Below are 4,816 nucleotides of genomic sequence, written 5' to 3'. Positions count from 1 at the left end.
GCAATGTTCTTTATATAAAAATCAATACTTGATGATATCTAGTTTGTTATCTATCTATCTATCTATCTATCTATCTATCTATCTATCTATCTATCTATATATCTATATATAGATATATTATATATATATATAGTATATATATATATATATATATATATATATATCATGTGTGCCTCACCCATCAGAGAATGTGGTTCTAATTTGCCATTCTGGAATGAGGCTGCGAGCCCTACTAACTCCACCAAACCTAACTCAGACCCAACAACGCCACTAACTGAGCTAGGTACATAACTACGGAACCTTCCCAAATAACTAGTCTTCAGCAATCTCCAACCACACTGACTAGACACCACATAATGTGAATAACATTATGGTAAAACAGGGCCGTCAATTCGCTTCTTCCAAAAACTTGAGGCATCCCGTTGCGTCTCTGGGGAAATCTTGCACATTTGGAATCCTGGAAGGGAAACTGGGCCACGCAGTTATTGAACTGGAATGCGGGACACCGTCGTGCTATTGCTTGCAACATGTTGCAAAGCCTCCCAGATGATGCAACTTGCTGTTGCACGTCGTGTAACGATGTACGACGCGAGGATGCAAAGGGGTCTTGCAATGCAAGACAGCGTGGTTATACCATTTAGTTAGTTTATGCATTGTTGCAAAACGCAAAGTCTATCTGATACAAGTACAGGGTTTTCATTTGATGAGATGGTTACCGAAAGTGTTAGTTCCAGCAGGGGGGTCTCTCGGCCAGTATTTATACATATGAATGTCTTTTGCTGCAATACAGCTGTATAAAACACCATTTGAGCGTTGCTATGGATATGACATGTTAAAGGAGTGTTTTATATACAAAGCGCCCAAGATATATGGTTGCAACGTTCAAGTAGTTTCATGTGCCTTTTATCTTCGTATGTATGTATATACATATGTAATATATATTTGTATATATATTAATTTATGTATATAATATACAGATAAACAGAAAAACTGAATGACATAGATGTTCTGCTTATATATCAAATTGGAAGGACTTTGACTTTGGAATACAACAAAATTTTAAAAAATTCCGATTCCGGTACAAACCAGGCGACATCTGTTCGGTGAAATGACCAGGCTTAACGTAATGCCTACAGTGCACAACTTATGGCGCACTGACGTCACTATACCCCCTGCGAGGGCTGATAATTATCAGACACCTAATTAATTCCTGAGCATGACTGCGTGACCTTTCCTTGCGACCGTGGATTTAATTTACGATTTTTTTTCTTATAAGAACGCGGATGTTACTTAGTAGAATGGAACTTTAACTTAAATACTTTTGATTTATTATTTCTATGCCACAAGGAATTCCAAAGGACATTTATGAAGATTATGGCTTTAAAGTCCGATATTAAATGAAATGAATTCTTTTTAAGACTATAATTAAAATGGCTTAACATGACAGAACCTTTAAAAATACGTTAGCCCTAAACTCTCTCTCTCTCTCTCTCTCCTCTCTCTCTCTCTCTCTCTCTCTCTCTCTCTCTCTCTCTCTCTCTAAGCATTAATTTTTTCATCATAACACACAGACCTCTCTTTTGATGTTATGTGATACCCTGTTGCTTTCAATATTATATATATATATATCTCTCTCTCTCTCTCTGGAGACCTATGAGGTCATGCAGCGCCAAAAATGTAAAACTGATAGGAGAGCTTTGAGAAAAGGAAGATGGAAGAAAGAGAATACGAACGGAGGTAGAGTAAAGGGAACGAAAGGGGTTGAAGCAGCTAGGGCCCTAAGAACCTTCAGTAATGCCTACAGTGCACCGCGTGAGGTGTACTGACGGCGCTACCCCGGCCGTGGCGAAGAACTTATATTGGTGATGCATACGTTGCCTCTTTCAGAACCAAGATAAATGTCAATATAAGCCTAAAATCGCGGCGGAGCTTATTTGACCTATGCCGTCGTCACTTGTGGATTCAATCCATCCGACAGGTTCCTCTCCAGGGCCGACCTTAGCCGAAATTTTGCATAAGCCATGATGACAGATTGATAGCGAGGGGCCAAGCAAGAGAGCAAGAAAGCAAGAGAGCTAGAGAGCAAGTGTTAGGAAACAACAAGAGTCTGTCCAGAGAATAGCTAGGGAAAATTTAGTTAGGAAAACCCACTAGTAGAGAAATATATAGTAAGGGTAGAGTGATGAAGAATCTACCTTAACTCCTGGTAGATTCTTCATCACTCTACCCTTACTATATATTGTTCTACCAGTGGGTTTCCCTAACTAAATTTTCCCTAGCTATTCTCTGGACAGACTCTTGTTGTTTCCAAACACAAGAAAGCAAGAGAGCAAGAGAGCAAGAAAGCAAGAGAACAAGAGAGCAAGAAAGCAAGAGAGCAAGAAGAGTATCCAGAAGTGTTTTTTTTCTCTTTATTTCTTTCTCTCTTTTGAATTGAACTAAATATAGTATTCAGACCAAAGCCCAAGCACTGGGACCAATAAGGTCATTCAGCTCTGAAATGGAAATTCAGAGTAAAAAGGTCTGAAAGGCGTAACAGGAGGAAAACCTCAAAGCAGGTGGGGAGCAAGATGGAAGGGAGAGAAAATGAAAGGAGGTACAGTAAAAGTAATGAAGGGGGTGGCAGCTTGGGGCCTGAGGAAGGCACGCTGCAAAGAATCTTAAGTGATTGCCTACAGTGCACCACAAGAGTCTCTTTCGTTTGCAGCGTCAAATTGATTTTTCCAATATTTCCCCTCCCCCCCCCCTTTTTTTTTCTTTGAGAAGTTCTTCAGTATAATACGTCCTGTGGTTAATACTTGAACAGCTGATTTTGCTGGCGTTTTCACCAAGAAGTGCTTCGATAGATTTCGTGCTTTGGTTGATTGATAGCTTTTAACATTTGTTTATATTGCCTGATTCTGCACGATCTCTGGATAGCGATTTACGAATAAAAACCATTTCACGCGTTGGATCAATACAACTTTAACCTTAAATAGAATAAATCCCACTGAGGCTAGAGGGCTGCAATTTGGTACGTTAGATGATTGGAGGGTGGACGATCAACGTACTAAAGTTGCACCCCTCTAGCCTCGTTCAGTTGTTGCGATCTGAGGGCGGATAGCAAAAGTGCGGACGGACAAACAGGTTTCTTTTACGGAAAACTAAAAAATTGTGGACGGGACGAGGATAATAATAACTCTGTCCTTCATGAACTCTACTCGAAGGAGGCGGTACGTCCTTCAAGAACAATGGACCTATTCTTGAAGAATATAAAGGAGCCGAGGTGCCCTCGAATAACAAAGGATGTCTTTAGTCTTTCACGATTAATTCCTTGGAATTGAATCATTCACTCACATTCTTGTCTTTTTATTGATCAATTTAACTTTTTTTTTCCTTCAATAACTGATCTCTTCTTTCTGCGTTTTCTGTTACTTTAAGTTGCTATTTTTAAATGAACACCCTGTGAAGGGAGTGTTCCATATCAATATTAAGAGTTCATCTTCTGAATAATAAATAATAATAATAATAATAATAATAATAATAATAATAATAATAATAATAATAATAATAATAATAAGCTCTAATTTCAAGTCAGTGACTCCTGTGGTGGGCTTGTTCCATATGAAGAGGGTTCATCTGAATAATAATATAATGACAATAATAATAATAATAATACAGACATCAGTATCTCTCTCTCTCTCTCTCTCTCTCCCTCTCTCTCTCGCAAGCATTAATTTTCTATTATTATGCCTTCTGACGTTTCGTTACCAGCAATACTTTCTCTCTCTCTCTCTCTCTCTCTCTCTCTCTCTCTCTCTCTCTCTCTCTCGATATGGGCTTGTTATAGGTTCCAGCCCGAACTGAGAGATATGCACAAACCAAACAAACAACAAGAAACAGGGTCCCAAAAACGCGATAAACCATTACCCATTTAAAAATCAAAATGCCAATGAATCAATCATATCAACATGACGGACGGAAACCAAGTTACCGCCTTTTCTATTTATTTATTTTATGAGGGAACAGGAACCGCCTTTTCTATTTATTTACTCTATGAGGGACAGGAAGGGACTTGGCGCGAACATCTTAAACGCCACATATCGCCCACGTATGTGGCCCGGATAGCTCAGTCGGTAGAGCATTAGGCTTTTAACCTAAGGGTCCAGGGTTCGAGTCCCTGTTCGGGCGGTATCTTTTTTTTCCCAACTTCGAATATCTACGATTTTATGAAAACACGAACGACAAATCTCCGACCATTCATTCAAGCGTATATAGTCTGATTACGCAACGCTTTAATTAGCGTATTTCGTAAGCGTCGACGTACGGCAAGCGATGATACAACCAATCAAATAGAATGATACATATCAAAGTATAATCTAGTATCATCCACAAGTGCATTGTGAATGAGTAAATGGCAGGTACTTTGATAAAATGTCGACGAGACGAGGTTTGCCGAAATATTAGGAGAGTTACCGCTTCGAACAGTCCCGTTTTTTATATCAACCGTTTCCTCAACTATTATTTCCTGGTGTTTGTGAGTCACGCGTCATCAGAATTTATGCTTTTTCGTCGAAGATCTCAGAAAGATCTTTGCTGTTATCTTCTCCACTGACGTGAGAATCATTCTCAAGTACAGGGAGGCTGGAGAGAACAGGAGGGAGGAGATGGGAACGATATATATATATCCAAATGAAAAAGAAGAAACTTACCGAGCGAAGATATCGGGAAATGATTATACTAGGTTTTACGTAATGTCAAAAAACGCCCTGGACGGCGATTACGTAAATGCTCATCTCCCGAGGGTCGAATGGACGTTCATATTCGTTCGTAAATC

General features: G+C 39.3%; 1 non-coding gene across 1 annotated transcript; it reads left to right on the top strand.

Moving 5' to 3' along the window:
* The first annotated feature begins 4,097 nt into the window (after positions 1-4,097).
* Trnak-uuu (transfer RNA lysine (anticodon UUU)) lies at positions 4,098-4,170 on the top strand. The gene has a single exon. It is a non-coding gene; the product is annotated as a tRNA-Lys (tRNA).
* Positions 4,171-4,816: the final 646 nt, after the last annotated feature.

Source organism: Macrobrachium nipponense, chromosome 49 (genome assembly GCF_015104395.2).
Source record: "Macrobrachium nipponense isolate FS-2020 chromosome 49, ASM1510439v2, whole genome shotgun sequence".
NCBI classification, from domain to species: domain Eukaryota; kingdom Metazoa; phylum Arthropoda; class Malacostraca; order Decapoda; family Palaemonidae; genus Macrobrachium; species Macrobrachium nipponense.
Note: the sequence above shows the minus strand (reverse complement) of the source record. Positions and strands in the feature narration are given on the sequence as shown.